This window comes from Equus asinus, chromosome 2 (genome assembly GCF_041296235.1).
Source record: "Equus asinus isolate D_3611 breed Donkey chromosome 2, EquAss-T2T_v2, whole genome shotgun sequence".
Lineage (NCBI taxonomy): Eukaryota > Metazoa > Chordata > Mammalia > Perissodactyla > Equidae > Equus > Equus asinus.
In genome coordinates, this window is record NC_091791.1 from 174,689,961 (window position 1) to 174,707,401 (window position 17,441).

The window sequence follows — 17,441 nt, forward strand, 5'->3', positions numbered from 1 at the left end:
TGGAAGAGTGCTGAGGGGTCAGATCACGCATGACTATAGAAATGTGCCGTGTTACAAGATCTGAGGGTTTTAATACTAATTGCAGTAGAAAGCTCTTCAACAGTTTTAAACATGCAAGGGGCATAATATGATTTATATATTTTTAAAGATCACTCTGATTTTCAGGAGAAACTACATTGTGAGGGACAAAAGTTGAGGGTGATCAGGTAAAATACTATTGTAGTGACCCTGACAAGAGATGTTGGAGGTTTGAACTAGGGTGGTAGTAGTGGAGATGGTAGCAAATGGCCAAATTCGATAAGTATTTTGTGTGTAATGCCTATAGGAATTGCTGCTGATTAGATGCGAGCGTTGGGTAAGGAAGGAAAGATGATCCTACATTTTTAGTTTGGGTGAATGGGGTTAACTAAGTTAGAGTTAACTAAGACAGAAAAATGTGTGTGTGCGTGCACATGTGTGCATACTAGAAGGAAGTCCAGTCCTCATGCTAGAGGAGATACACCCATTCTACTCTCTATTAGAAAACTTGCTATATATATAAAAAAGAAGCTACTATCCCTGTGTATTTTCCCTCTGAAGCTTCTTTGCCTTCTTCTTGTTTCATAGATTTGTGATCTCCATGTTTTACACTTACACCACAGTCTTTGTGACTTAAACAACTGAATGATTGTTAACTAAATGCAAATCTAGGTTCTCTGTTTCTCTCTCACACACACACACAAACACACACACTTACACAATCCTTCGACTCTTTTATAGTTTTCATTAACAAATGTTGAGGATTATTTCCTCAGGTCACTTTTTAGGTTAACCTTTTCCAGAGTCTATCTATCTACAACAATTTGAATTGAAGATATCTCAGCTCTTTAATTCAACATTCTAAAAATAATCTTGTTTCCAATCCTTTCTTTTTTGGAAAAAACTTATTTTACATACAATTGTTAACAATCTCTGTCAATTATTGTTTTCATAATGCTTCTTCAGCACTTTCTTGCTCACTTTCAGTGCTTTCTAAATAAGAATGTCTCAACTGTACTCTGGTAGACACTACTGGCTGTCTATCCCATATTCAAACTCACGTTCTTTAATACACAACTCTGATTTGTTGAGAGTGGCAACAACTATAAGAGCAGCCTCCCGTGTAGTTATGGGCACGGTATGGTTCAAAGAAACATAACTGGGAGTCATAGGATTAATCCTTCATGAAAGCTCCTCAAAAGGGCAAGGGAAAATGGCACTGTCACCTCTTGCTCTCTTTCTTTTGGCCTGGAAGACAGTCCCAATACTTCTTGGCTGAAGATGTATTGTGATTATGAGTTCTAGAATTTCACACTGTGAATCACAGAGTGGAAATAAAGAAGGAACCCAGGACACTGATGACATTTGGAGTTTCTGATTCATAAGCTCTCAGGACTGAAACCGTTTCTAGCTGATGCATATGTTTTCAAGACCATCTGTCAACTGATGACCCAATCCTGCTCTTCTCATTAACTAATTAGTTTTTATTCTTCTATATGAAATCTTTACCGCAGGCAAACAAAAGTCTCTCCATTCTCTGAAAATTTTTTGTATGTTTCCAAGCCTTGGCATGTGCCATTGTTCTTTGCCTCTATGCCTCCATCACTAGACAGAGAGATCATGAGGGCAGGCACAGTGCTTGAGTCTTGTGCATATCAACCAAGTTCTTGCACAAAGAAGGCATTCAATATTTGTTGAATGACATTTAATTCTCTTCTGATGAGCTTATTTAGCCCCTCTCCTTCCCATTAAATATTTCTTAATTACTTCAAAACCTGGCTTAAAACTAATTTCTCTGAAAAGTTTTTCATGATTAATCCCACCTGATTGTGATTATGCCTCCATTTGGCATTTTCTTGGTAGTTAGGTAACTCTGGCTAATAAAAGTGTCCGTCTAAGTCTTCTTGATGTATGTCCTAATTTTCCAATATATACTAAAATTCTGTGTGGAAGGAATCCTGCAATCCACTGTTCTTTTTGGACTATTCCTATATAAAACCTGATATAGTGTTCTGTTATGATGTAAGTGCCTAATAAATATTGTTGACTAAAACTTGGAAATTCACTTGGGCCAATCTCCTCCCTGATGTTATAATTGCTCCCCCCAAAGGAATAGCTTCCTGTAAGAAGAATCAATTAGTCAGATAACCATATTTTAAATTTCCAAACAAATAGCCCAACAAAAATGACAATCTATGATTTGGGAATAAAGGAGCAGTTTCATTCTAAGTGCCGCATCTATGGTATTATTATTGGTTATAATGAGATAAATGTATATGTATACCCTATGTAAATATTTATTATTCTCTTGTTATTTTAGTTATAAAATCCCCTAGGATACATCACCTACACTGATGACACCTATGTTAATTGGAATGAATATACTTTGCCTGAAGACTAACATAAACTGAATTGAATCATATGTTTGATATTCAGGAATAAAAGAATTACAAAGAAATATTAGTGAATGAATGAGAACAAGCTGAAAAAGCACAAATCATTAATTTTTGTCAGTGCAGACACTAATATGCTATGGCCTGAAATATTCTTCATTCACAGACAATTGATCATTAACTTACTTTAACTTTCTGAAGTTACTTGAGCCAATGGCGGTTGTGGATTGCAGTATATTACAATATGTACCTAATTCACTGGTTTGAACATTTTTGAGTGAAGAAGGTATAGTATAAGGCAGAATAAAAGAAATTTAGAGAACAAAGCATAATTTCCACTTAACAAAAACCTAAAGGTTAAATGGATGAGAACTAAAGATTTGCATTCATTTCCCAGAACAGTGCTTTATTACCAAAATAAACTTGAGACCACCACTTAACTGCAAAAAGAAGTCAACAAAGACATTAGTCATTAATCATCCTAAATAAATAGTACTTTTAAAGTATCTGATTGACATTGTTGGCATAAATTTTGTCCTTAGGAATATGCCTCAGATTTCTATCATATACCTACACAACTTAATTCAACGCTGAATCACTCCAGGATTTAATATTTGAGAGCAGAAGTTGGTAAGAAAATTTCTAAATCTAAGAAGAAACCAAAGTAGCCGTGAATATTTTGAAGCCATTCTTCATTTTAATGCGAAAAATTTTGTTCTTTTGTTCATTAAAAGGGTCTTAGAAATTTGGTTGTTTTTAACTGACTAAAGCTACACATAGGTGGTTTCAAAGTTCGTATTAACAAAGTATGTCAGTCTTAGTCTCTTTCTTGGTATATTTTTCCATGGTAAATACAAGGTGCTGCTGTTTACTTACTCCAATCACACAACCACAGAATCAAAACTTTATATTTTTTAACATGCAATTTCTAATGAATGATATGGGTTGATTAGTATTTTCTCATGAATCTGTAGCAATCATGCCTTTTATAGCACTTGTCTTATATTTATTTTCATATTTGCTAATGTTTTACAGGGTTCTATATTTTACAGACTTACCAAAAAATAAAAAGTCAGTTCTTGGAATTTTATCTTTTTCTCTCCTAAAATACCTAATCTCCTTTTATTTATTGGAGTAATGCCACATCCAAATACAGCATGCCACACATGGTTTTGTGTTCTACATGTTATTCCTATTCACCTCATTTCCAATTAGAAGGCACAATAAATATAGTCTGTGCAACAATTTGTAATTGCAATGTATTGATCTGAAAAACTGATAAACATCACTGCCGTAAGTAACAAGAATTGGTATGATCTGTTAAGATACCATATATTTGTAACTTATGTCTTGAGAGCCTCAGTTTATTCAATTTAATGAATATTTACTGAACACCACATACATGTTTAATGTTGGCTAAGAGTTAAATGAGACATTTATCCTGTCTTCAGGATCTTACAAGGTAGCCAGTAAAACATAGATCTCCACATCTGTGTTGACCAGCCCTGGAAATCATAATCCCTTGACATGAAATTTTAGATGTGATCTAAACTCTAAAGAGTATTGAGTTCTAATTTTGACTTAGCCATTAATTTTTTCTCCGTGGAGTAATCCTCAATGTTCTTTTATGTGATAAAAATCATATTTGTTCTCAGTAACATTAAAAATTTAATTAGGACGTCTGGTACTCAAGGTATTGAATGTTGAAGGATACAGTTCAACATCAAATAACAGGCGTTGAGCTCTTTGGAAAAACATGCTATTGATATACAAATTATTCATATCATTATGTGTGCAAGTCATTATTATGTACCTACTATTTAAATACACAAAAGTTAAGTAATATATGCAATAATAAGTCAAATCATTGCTATCCACAATAGAAGGGTAAAATACTGTCTAACATTTAGCAGAAGTCATTTTCATTGAATCAAGGTAGTAGGAAAACCTCACTGAAATGTTGACAAATGCTTTAGCTTCTAAAAAAATAGAGACGGAACTAATTGGGCTGCCATTATGCAAATGAGACATGATAGGAAGCACAGGGCATGAAAAAACAACAGGGAATGCAACTTTGTCAACTAACTTATCTATGATATATTCTTTTTAATGAATAATATGCGCTTTTATTGTATGAACAAAATTGGGTGCAAATTTTGTAGCTATTCAGTAAAAATAAGTGGCTGCCATTGCAACATATGCATCGCACGGCACATGTGTTACTCCTCAATTAAAAGTGCCATCCATAAGGCACTTACACTACCTACATTATTTTAAGGGGACACATGTTTGGAGGAGATGACCGTTTTAACAATTACTTTGTTCCTGTCATGTCATGCAAATATCTTTTTTTTAAACTTTATTTTAAATCTCAAAGTTGAATTTGCTGATGGAAAACAGGAAGCAAAAGGTTCTGTTTGTGGAAATAGAAAGGAGTGTATATGAGGGGCAGAGTGTGTTTTGCTTGGCAGTTCTTTTGCTACAATTTTGTTTTTGTTTTTAGTGCTGGAGGGCAGCAAATTGGCAGGTGTAAATAAGGCTCTAGCTAGTTTCATACTGTATTTACAATCAGTTATTGTGGGTTCAAATGTCTGTAGTGCATAGGGAATTAGGCACACAACTTCTGCTAAGAATAATGGAGCTTAATGTCTAATTTGAAACATCACATGAATATACTTCTTCAGTCTAATCCTGCAATAATTTCCACCAACACTTAAAGTGTACACAAACAGATTATTAGGGATCCTCCTTTTTGTGTGTTATTTTATACTTGCATAATGTTTGAAATTTTGAATATTTTTGTATCTAAAATTCTAATGTAGCATATAATTTGCCATAATAACAAAAACTGTTAGATAAGGATTAAATATTCCTCTACAACTAACTTAAGAGAGAGAGATTCCTCAATTTAAAAGATTATTTTATGGTATTCATAAAGCATATTATCATAACTTTTAATTTTTGAAAATAGCAAATAGCTATTTGCCTGTCTAACTTGATGTGAAACAGAATCATTTTATGATATAGTTTGCACTTTTCTAGGATTTGCATGTACCACATGTCAAATCATGTCCCAGAGACACAGCAACCACTAGAAGAGAAAGTCTAATGTCACATGATTACAGAGAACACAAAGGTTATAATGCTTGTGCAGATACTGCTTTTTCTTAAGGAATTTCCATTTCAAGGAAAAGAAAGTAAGAATAGTTTTATAAAAAATTCAGAGTGGACAACATTTCCACAATACACTGATCTGTAACAACTTTTGTGAAAGCTCCTGAAAACATGAACTCCCTATGTCTCTATATTTGCACTGTGCATTCAGACAAAGAGCCAAGATAATCTTGACTTTGAGGAGGAACAGTGGAAAAAGATGACAGGAGAGGGTATGAAATAAATAATAAATAAATAAGCGACTGTTGAATAAAGCAATTAGTTTTGCCCCAGGCTTCTGCAATAGCTTATGAATTCTTACCAGCATTAGTTTACAGCTGTAACTTCAGGATATAATAGGAGATTGAATCTTATACAGGCAATGAAACAGATGATCAAATTCACAAGGGATTGTGTCAAGCTTTTTCCAGTACTAAAGAAACATATTAATCTTTGTCACTGTTTTCAGAAATGCTGTGACAGAAATAAACCTGTACTGTAACTTGGCCCTTTTAATGAGCTTCTGGAGTGTGGGCTTTCCACTCAGCACCTGAAAAACACAACAAAACACCTTTTATATTAAAGATGTGAGGTTTGCTGCTGGCTAAATTTGTACACAGAAGTCTATAAACCAGGGCTCAGCCAGCTGGGAAGCAAGAAAGCAAATTCAGATTCTGCCATGAACTTCACAGACCAATTATCTACTTGGAATCATGGGAGTTTAACAAACAAATACCAGCCCCTGCTGAGCCTTTTCAGACCAGCAGCTTATGGGTGATTCAGTTGCGTCCGAGGCTTTTAGACTGATCAATTCTTAATCACAAAGCGCAAAAATTATTCTCAGACTCATGTCAGTTTCTTTGGACACGTTTGTTAACAATCTGCTTCAAATCATTTTTTTAAAAGAAACTGCAGACACTGTTTTTATTGACTCCCCACTTGTAAAATGTTTATAGCTTGTTAATTTATATTTACCCCTTTACTTTTGCCTGCAAATCAACATCACTTAGCACAGTTTGGTTACACTTTGTCCAAAGGAAATTACAGAAGCCTGCTATGGGGCTAAAATGAAGGAAAGCTGCGGAAAATCAATACACTGCTGATTAAACAGATCGTAGCAAATTCACGGCTGCATGCTACAGCATAGAGACATCAGTGCGATGCCTATCTAGCAGTTAATGTGCTTCCAGTCAGGTGAAGGAAATTTCAGAATAAGGCAAAATCACCCAGAAAAAACAAGAGCCACCTTACCAAAGAATGTATGTGCTTATATGAAATCTACATTTTGTGTGAGGTAGTATTTCACTTAGAGAATAAATAGGACGCATTTATTTTATGAAATAAAGCAGCGCAATATCCTTATTATGACATTTACCCTTTGTATTATGAAAGGAACTAATGACATTGCAAGATACCGCCTATTTGCTGCCACAGGTCAAGTTTTTCTTTCTTTCTTTTTTTTTTTTACAGAATATTAGGTTTATCAAAATTTTCTTGTATAATTTCATTTTGGCAATAATCAAAATGACTGAAAGGTAGATTATTTGTAGAGGACGTCCAAAAGTAATAGTGATATCCAATGGCACATTCTAAACAATTCAGAAAGAATGATTTAATTTCCAGTTTTAAGAGTAGAAGAATGTACATGAAATAAATCCGGTAGAAAAGGAAATGCAGTTCATACATAATTTTCTTTAACGTAGTGGGGAATGGATAATATTAACACAGCCCAGTTGTAAAGATCAACATTTGTTTGTAAATCATAGAGGAAGGCAGCTTTGGGTTACAGGAAAGATTTGTGGTATCCTGACTAAAGCAAAGAGACTCTGAGTTAAAACATGAACTCTCATTTTCATGCTACCCACTTCCTGGGCTTTGCAAATCAAATACTTTGAGCACTGTAGGAAACTATGCATGTCCTAAAGACTGGTTAAGAGGTGGTACTTCGTTTAATACAACTTGGAGAATTGCACTGCACCGTATTGCATGTGAATTAAGGAAATCAGAAAGAAACAAAAGTTCAAATGTAATCTTTTTGGAAAAGTGTAGTTGAAGAAATTTTGTTTCAACATTTTGTAAAGCATTTTATTGAACATATACATTTATCTATTTAGACTACCATACTGGTATACCATGAATTTTTTTTTTAACTTGATACACCAGGGTAAAGTTTGTGGCTCTACTTACAATCGTTCCTTTAGGATAACTGTAGCTTTGATGTTATAGTATTCTGGCAGATAAATTTCAGTAGTAAATTCTTATACTAAAAAATATACTTGAGAAAATTATGCTCTATACACAAAAGCCAAGTTAAGTTTCAATCTCTGTTGTTTTTAATTCTCTCTTTTTCAAAATATCAAAGTCTTTCAAATGGTAACATGGTTAAGTTCTTTGCCAAATCCCATGTGTTAAAATGAAGGTGTTTTTGAGTCATCAAAGCTTATAAAAAGACCTTTAACAAGTAAACAGCTTTTCTCTTTTTTTTTAAACTGGAAGATGTGGTATAAGAAAACACATTCATGGACACCATATGTGAACCAAGTTTCATCCCAAGATTTTGAGATTTTTGAGAATTCCTAGAAAATGAGGGTTTTAAATTTATATTCTGAAGAGGCTCACTCAGTGACACTATTTTCATACTGATATGTATACACTTATATATATATATATATATATATAAAACTCAAGGTGCTATAGTTTGGTTATTCTATTTAAAAAATCTTTGAGAATCTTGTTTAGAAATAAAAGGTCTTCAATATTTTAGGAGTATGAAAAAATAATCATTATTTCAGTATCTCTTTTAGTGTAAATATTAACTTTGCTTTCTTGTTTTGTGGTAAACTATCAACTTTGTTCATATATAACTTTTAAAAATGAGATCATTTTTACTTTATTAAAAATGATTTTGCGATGTTAGGAGAGCAGAGCAGTGGATATCAATAGAAAGAACAAGTATTATGGAAAAATATCTGTGTTTGAAATACTTATTGGTTTGCTAGGTTAATTTGCTTTTGAGTATGTGTTTTAAGATATTTCTTTCTTTGCCGCATTGAAAGAAAACTAAATTGAAGTGACGGCTTAGAATAGAAGGAGATAATGGAAGAAAGAAAGATCGAGTAAAGCATATATAAACTTCTGAGCGAAATCATTTTCTAAGTTTCACAACTTATGTATATATTTTCACATTTCATAGTTCCAAAAAGTTAACAATGGTTGTTTGTAAACATGCTTTACTTTATTTAAAATGCGTATACTGCATAAATCTGAGAGTTGGCAGGGCTTTGAATACCCTTTGGTAGAAACCAACTTTTTCTTATTAATACATGGTAATTTATCACAATTAAGTATATGATCCCTCTAGAAAAAAATTGATGCACATTGCTCACCAGACTGTAATTTCAGTGTTCATGATATTAATCTTTAATTAAATTATAGTTATTTTAGAAATGTATATCCTTAATTAAATTATACCATGCACATAAGGAAGAAATGACTATGGCATGATTAAAACATGTTTAAAAATGTACTACTGGATTTTGAACGCTGTCTGTCATCTCCAAAGTATGACTAGGCTTTAGAAATGACTAGAAAGTCAACTGAAAAATTGCCAAGTAAAACTGTTTGGCTCTTTAAAGAACTGTGCCTTAAAATTTTGGATAGTTTCTCTATTAAATCTAAATATACTTCTTATAGTATATACAGTATTACATTTCTAAATTAATTGCCATACTCCCATTTGTTAAAGAATTTCACCCCGTGTGAAAAGCAAAGTCTCAGTAGATGTGAATTTTACACTGCGCTCGATCAATCCCAATACCAGTAAATGGATATTATTAAACAGCATGGGGTAGTGCAAACTGGGAAAGAAAACTTGTAGTGTGCTGCCTTTGAGCAGACCTGGCTTGCATGCTGTGACAGGGCAATTGTCGACATGCTTTTTCATGCCAATCTGCAGCTTTTTCAACTCTAGATGCTATGGCAACCAGGGTTTAACAGACTAAGCAGCTAACAAGCTTCCCTGATGGAATTGTCTGGTTGTGTGATTGCCTTGTCTTAGGGAAAATATAAAACAGAATGAAGACGCTTGTGGACATTTGTCAAACTGATTATAATTTGGACAGTTGAATCATAATTGTCTGTTGTGTACTGTACAGTAGTGACATATGTTATTTTCCACGTTCCTTGCAGAGCACACCATTGCATTCCCGCATAGGCTACGCTTCCCTTGGGAACAATGGGTCCTGGTGGCTGTGGGTTTGGTGTAACATGGCCCTCCATGTCTCACACCAGATCATCTGGGAAAGAAAAGAACAGGGAACGATTCTAATATTTTTTCTGTTTGAAAAGGCTTGTGTTTGATTTGAACTATATTTGTGTGAAACATAATGAACGCAAGTTGATGTGGAAAGGTATTTCTCTTTTATAAAATGTTCGTGTTCATAGGGAAAGTTGCAGATCAAAATATGCAGGTGAATTAATTTGTTATTTATGATTGGGCATAATTTTAGTTCTTTGGGAATATTGATTTTTTAAATTTGCAACCACTTAAACATGTATTTGTGTCACCAATCATATGCATAATTTAAAACATTGAGGAAATAATCAAGCTTCTCTGATGGAATGGTCTTGCTTTAAGACTGCCTTGTCCTACTGCAAATGAATAGAAGATACTCTCTTTATTGTTTTAAATGATTAAAAGCCTACTAATAAAATTTCGGCCTCTTTAAACAGTCAAAGACATTGTATTTTCAAGATCATTTCATATCAAATCTTCATTTTTCCTTGAAAGGGATGCATCCTTTTAAAAATTAAAATTATTAGAATGAATATTTCAGATGAAATGTGAATTATCATAAAATGAAATCTAGGTTTCCGTTTTATAGATAGGCAAATAAAGTGAACTATTTTGCAAGAAAACCTCTCCAATTGTTGTATAGAACATTGTGAAATCGATTATTTTGTACTTTAAAAAATTTCAGTGTTACGTCTTGAAGATAAAATTTGATGATATTTTCAGTAGGCTCTGGACTAGTTGCGATTTGTTAAGTATAAGCTGATGGTAAGATTTTAGCGAGTTCACAGAAAGGGTGCAAATGATTACGTTAGCACACTCATTTTGGCTACATCTCACCAACCACAGAGTTCTGCTGTTTTTCTGTTTTCTTATTTAAATTTCGAAATACTTCAAATTGATGTTCTTGGTTTCAGACACCAAGGCCTTCAGAAAAAGCAGAGTTCTTCCCTCCTCTTCATTTCAGTAGAACCGGGGGGCAATACATGTTGTCTTTTAAAAAAACCTTCAAAGTCTCATACAGTGACTCATGTCTGGATGGTGCGTTCCTAGAACGGGTCCACTGCCAGTCTGAGACACTTATTCTTCCTCTTCAATAGAAAGATCTTGGAGTGAGAACACCTTCTTCTACAATGAGTGGTGCACACAAGAAGGGTGAGAAATGAGACTGGGAACATTTTGCTTTCTTCATAAAGAACCTTTCCAGACTAAGATGTAAAAAATATTTCTTGCAGAGTTATAGTGTAAGAAAATTAATAAGCTAAGAATTCTTGTCATAAAAGCTTCATTTTATATGAGCATTAATCATTTTTAACATGCAAAAGCTTTTATTCATTGGGCTGTTAGGTCTTCCCCTCTAATTCTATCTTACTTTTGAAATTAGCCTCCTTTATTAGGCACCTCTGTGCCTGTCACTTTCCTCTTGTCTGCTAGTGTTGCACTAGAGAGACCTCTCTTCCATTTATTTCCCTGAAGAATGCAATGTGGGTTGGCCTTGTGGCATAGTGGTTAAAGTTCGTGTGCTCTGCTTCAGTGGCCTGGGGTTTGCAGGGTTGGATCCTGGGCACCGACCTACACACTGCTTATCAAGCCATGCTGTGGTGGCATGCCACATACAAAATAGAGGAAGATTGGCACAGATGTTAGCTCAGGGGCACTCTTCCTCAAGCAAAAAGAGGAAGACTGGCCATTGATGTTAGCTCAGGGTCAATCTTCCTCACCAAAAAAGAACAAACAAAAGAATATAATTTCTTCCCTAACAGGGAGCTTACTTGACCCACATGGTAAATTAATATCATTTGAAATTAAGGAAGATCATATATTTTCAGTGGAATGTGTATTTTGACTCTACTTTTTCTTTTGAATATCAAAGATTCAGATTTGATAGTTTTTACTTTTGAATTCATAGAAACTCCTCCTTATGCAATAGATTCAAACTTAGAAAATGATAGGTAGTACCTTGTTTGGAGTTTAAAGAACTATGCCTGAAGGCAAAGCAATTCTGTCTGTTGCCACAGAGCAGAGGTGAGTGTCAGGGTGCTTTATATTAGTTAAAGAACAATTTTCCAGAGGATAAGAAAATTATAGTTCAAGGTGCAAGTATTTTCCTTCCTGTTTAGGAGCTAAAGGCATATAAGAAAATAGTATTTATTCAATTACTAAGTTCCAGCAAAATCAAGAGGTCAACCTTCCTTTGTGAAACATCTTATATTTATAAAATGTGCTTTCTACTCATATTTGGAGTTATTACTATCTATTATTTAAAGTAGGCAAATACTGATAAGCCCACCTTAAAGCTTAGGATAGAATGAAAATCTTGTTTATGGACTCACTCAAAAGTTACTAAAAGAGGGAAAGATGAGCCTTCACTTCTCTCTTTTTTTTTAATTTTCTTTTTTCTTTGCCAAGAACTATAAAACTTCATTGGTTCTGTAACAAGGTCACTTCTCCATTTTGAAAGGCACTAAAGTTTACACCATCCATTCAATCTCTTACAGCGGCTTTTTGGTGAAAATTCTCATGATTCTTCTATTAAACCAAGGCATAAATTACTTTATTTACAATGAAAATATTATATGGAAAGCATTAACATTTTAGTACATATTAGTTTAAGGCATTATCATCTTGGTAATATTACCAAAGTTCCATTTGGAGTTTGGCAAAGGGCTTTCTCTGAATGCCCTGTCAGCTAAGACTTCTGTGCAAATTCACATCTGACTGGTGGGGGCATGGAGGACAAAGGCAGCAATAATGTTGGTGTGCCGTCTCAAGCAGTTTACGAGGACCTGACTTCTGTGAATTGAGCAGAGATTAAAAACAGAAGTAAAACTTGTTCCTGGAAACAAGTGAAGCTCCTCCTTGAAAATGTCACAAGGGAAGATTTGAGGAAGATGAAGTGTGCAATAAAATGTATGCACTAAGACCCAGCAACAATTTAAGTATTTTTGTAAATGTGACCATTCTCATAGTCACAGGCAGCTGAAGTCATATTTAGGTTTTGACTAATCTTTCCCGTAAGGTATAGTTGCACTGGGCTGGTATTCACTTAGATTAATAGACCTCTGTTGACCAGGAAAGGCTACCACTATGCTGTAGAAAGTCATGACTTTAAAAATTTTCCTGCTTTAAATTCCATATTTCTCTGGTAATAAATGACCGTATATTTTAAGCTGATTTTTGTTTTTGTGTAAAATTCTCATTTGAACAAAACTTTCTGAAAAATAGTGAAGTAGAAAAATTAGCATTATTTTCCCAGAGTTTTGAGTAAGCTTTCTTGACTGCACAGTGCTGCTTAGCTCCCTGGCAACTTCTTTCAAATCTAGGGTTTCATATATCACTGAAATAAGGAACGGGATAAAGAATCTTGCGAGAATCCTGGTCAGTAATTGGCACATTTGGAGTGATATTGGAAGAGACTGCAGGGAGATGGGGAACACTGAGGACAGAGGGCTGGAGAGGCAGGGAGCATGATGGCTCTGGGACACCACCACAGAAGTAGCTATTGGCCTTTCATTTTCCCTCAGGGCTTTTTGTTCAGATTGTCCTCAAATGGATTAACAGTTACACATCTTTGTCCAGATTCAGACACTCTGAAACAGGTTTTGACATTTCTAACTCTGAAATTGACCTACGTATAACATTTGGCCTCTTTCTCAGACTCTTCTCCTTTTCAAGTTACTAGGGGTTAAGAATACACTCTTTCCTTATTACTCCTAAAATAATTCATCAAAAAACCACAAAGGAAATTGTTTAAAAATATCACCTAGAACTAATAGTGGTATTTTTTGTTTTACTTTCAAAACTCTTTTTCCCTCCAAAGAAAAAAAGCAAAATGAATATAATAATAATAATAGTAATAATCACAATCATGTTAATGAAAATAGCTAACATTTATTTAGTGCTTACTATATTCCAGGTGTTCATTTAATTAATATGTTAGCTAATTTAATTCTCCTAATACCCCTAAGAGGAAGGTACTATTATTTCTATTATATGGATGCTGAAACTGAGGCACAGAGAAGTTACTGATTTGCCCGATGTAACACACCTAATAAGTATGCAATCAGCATTTTAACCCAGGTTATCCGACTTCAGTATCAGAACTCTTCACTCTCAGAAATCTTCCCTTGGTAGTTCAAAAGATGTAGGTTAATCCTAGGTACTGATAAATAGATTTTATTAGTTCCATTTATTACCAACATTATACTTGATGAAGATGGCAAAATTTGTCTCCTGAAATCATCTGATTGTATGTCCTTCATGCTTATACTTATGTACGACACTTTGCAGAGTTCTAAACAGAATGAGCGTTAGGAGGTTCAGTCCTAGAACTGTATCAATATAATTACATTTATGTAGCATGGAGTGATAATAGCATTTTTTGAGTACCCACTGAGTATTTGATATTATGCCAGGTGCTTTAGTGATACTCACACCAATACCATGAAGGAGGCATGAGTATCCCTATTTGCATATAGGAAGACTGAGGCATAAAGAAACTTTCTCACAAAACTAATAACTAGAAATGAGATTCCAACCAAGGCGTATCTGAATCTGCATCTTTCTCCAAAGGTTTATTATTATTAAGCCCAAGGTTCTTTACATTGCAGAATTCAAGAATTGTGGAAATGAGAATTTAAGCCTTTCTCCAATCTTATTTGTGGTAATGATAAAAGAAGAAGACATGCCATTAGTGACTTCATAGAGGTAGTATAGATTCGGTCTTTTAAAAAGTTATTTGAGAATGTATATGGTCTTTTTCAGCACCTTGGCTCACAATAATCTACCTTTACCCTATAGCAGGGGTGACAATTTGCACATAACATATATAAAAATGTAGTTTCCTTTATTATGTGCTGATCTTACTTTGGAGCTTAAGCCCTGTTGGTGAAAGAAATAAATTTTAGTTTAATAATTATAGGTCGCTCATCTCCTTCAGTTTGAAACAGCTGTCATTATTTTAAAATATGCCCACATATTCTTTGATACTTCTCCCTTCAATAGGCAGATCTCCCCTTGGATGTGGGCTTCCTCAGTGACTTGCTTCTAAAGAAAAGAACATGGTGGAATTGACAATGTGTAACTTCTGAGATTAGGACATAAAGGCATTGTAGTTTTTTCTTTGCTCTTTCTTTGATGTCACTCACTCTGAGGGAAGCCAAGTGTCATGTCATGAGGACACTTAAAAAGCCCATAGGGAGATCCATGTGGCAAGGAAATGAGGCCTCAAGCCAATAGCTAGTGAGGAAGTGAGGCTTCCTGCCAACTGCTGTGTCAATCGGCTTGGAAGCAGACCCTGAAGCCCCCATCAAGATTTCAGATGACAGAAGCCCTGGATGACATTCTGTTTGCAATCTTACGTGAGACCCAGAGCCAGAGCTACCCTGCTAAGCCATTCCTGGATTACTGAGCCATAGATAAGTTGAGATAATAAATATTTGTTGTTTTAAGCCACTAAGTTTCAGGGTAATCTGTTATACAGCAATATATAATTAATACAATACTTTCTGTAAAGGAACATTCAATGCATTTTACATTCAAACTCCCTGATAGGATTAGCTCTCCTCAAATTCCTTAGAGTCTCTCCTTCCCCACCTCCCTTCCAAGTTTTCCTTTGGAAAGCTTATGATGGAAGTGTTTTATACCATTCCCTGGGCCTTACTCCCTCTGCGGAGAGGACCCTCATTCTATCTGGACAGCTGTTTTTTTTCAATGGAGTCCATTAAGGGACTGGTCCCATTTGCACATCATTCTGGAATCTACTTCTGATTGTGCACTTGGTCATTGTTTCTAGTCATGAAATGCTTGCACCTTAGTCTTTGCCATGGCCCTGGTCCTCATTTGATCTACTTGTATTTTCAGTAATTGAGCATGTGGAAACCTTGAATGCCCTACATATCAGATATGAGCTGCAAGGAACCTGAAGGTCCAACACCACAGATTGTTCCTAATCTGTAACTCTCGTGGCACCATACTTTCAGTGCCCTGTTTGATATGGAGTTTGTCTAAGATTCTTGAAGTTTTCCTAGGCTATCTCCTGATGATATAGGAACAAATTCTTTCATTGGGAATCTCTTAAAATTTTCTTTATTATACTTATAAAATATTGGAAACAGCCTAAATGCCCATACATAGGAACGTAGCTGACTAAACTATGGTACATCTGCACAATGGAGTGCTATGCATCTGTAAATAAGAATGAGAAAGGTCTTTTCAAGATATACTGTTCTAGGGCTGGCCCAATGGCCCAGCGGTTGGGTGCGCACTTTCTGCTTCTCGGTGGCCCAGGGTTCGCTGTTTCGGATCCCGGCTGGGGACATGGCACCGTTTGGCAAAAGCTATGTTATGGTAGGCATCCCACGTATAAAGTGGAGGAAGACGGGCATGGATGTTAGCTCAGGGCCAGTCTTCCTCAGCAAAAAGAGGAAGATTGGCAGTAGTTAGCTCAGGACTAATCTTCCTCAAAATAAATAAATAAAATAAAATAAAATAAAATAAAGCTATAAAGAAAAGATATACTGCTCTGTGAAAAAAGAAAAGTTCAAAAAGTACCTATAGTATGTGACCATCTAAGCAAGAAGGAAGCATAAGAAATTATACATGTGTCTGCTCATTTGTGGAAAAGACATACAGGAAGGATAAAACAGAAACTAAAGAGATTGGTTACATACAGGGGTGAGCGGGAAAGCTTAGAAATGAGGAGGCAATGGGAATATAGTACAGGGTTGAGGAAGAAGCAACACTTCTGTGAATATACATTTTTTATAGTTGCTATCCATAATATTGTTTCACATACCTCTCAAATAAATAGATCATTAAATAAACCAGGGTGTGAGAAGAACCCAAAATGCAACCATAAGAAGTGAACCTAATTGTATTATAAATGAATAAAACAACTGCACTAGTTGGGGGGGAGGTAAAAGAAAGCAGTATTTTGACTAAATGCTGTAAGTCTAAAGACCAATAAAGCAAATAAAAAACCAAGCTTTCCACAAATGTTGTACTCTGTTTAGTAAATTTGTTTTGGAGATGGGCAGAAGTTAGCAATTCTGAAACTATTTTGTGTTCACACAAGGTTTGAACGAATAAGCAAATATGCTGATAATAACAAGAGCCATGTTGTGCACTGTCAGAGAAAGAGGTTACAAATGAAAATGAGGAAAGACTAAAACCTCATTTAAAAGACTAAAACCAATTTAACCTGTCATGTTAAGCCGGAATAAAAGGTATCAATGTGAACGCATAGTTTTTAATATTTATACAGATGGATAGATACAGAAGTAAACAAGTGTGTATAATCATGTGTTCTTACACACATATATATTTCCTAGCACTGTTGTCTGAGAAGGTTTAGAAAAATTGACACTCCAGTAGCAGTAAGAATACTTAGTTTTAGGTCTTGGAATCTAAATATTATTTTCCAATGAAAGGAAAGGGCTCCCTGGAGAAATGGTTGATGCCAGGAAAGACAAGGGCAGAGAAAATATAAGATGAGACAGGAACATCTTAAGGTAACAGAAAGTATAGAGGTACTCACAAAATGATGGAGCTACCTAAACAAAAAAGCAACAACCCACAAAAACCAA

The 17,441-nt window shown here is 34.8% G+C and overlaps 1 long non-coding RNA gene across 1 annotated transcript in view; it reads right to left on the bottom strand.

Annotated features, from left to right (window-relative positions):
• Positions 1 to 2,942: 2,942 nt before the first annotated feature.
• The window catches only part of LOC139046368 (uncharacterized), a 201,160-nt gene continuing 186,661 nt past the window's right edge, over positions 2,943 to 17,441 (bottom strand). The window contains exon 4 of the long non-coding RNA XR_011506338.1: positions 2,943 to 6,114. This is a non-coding gene — a long non-coding RNA (uncharacterized lncRNA). The remainder of the gene's footprint in view (positions 6,115 to 17,441) is intronic.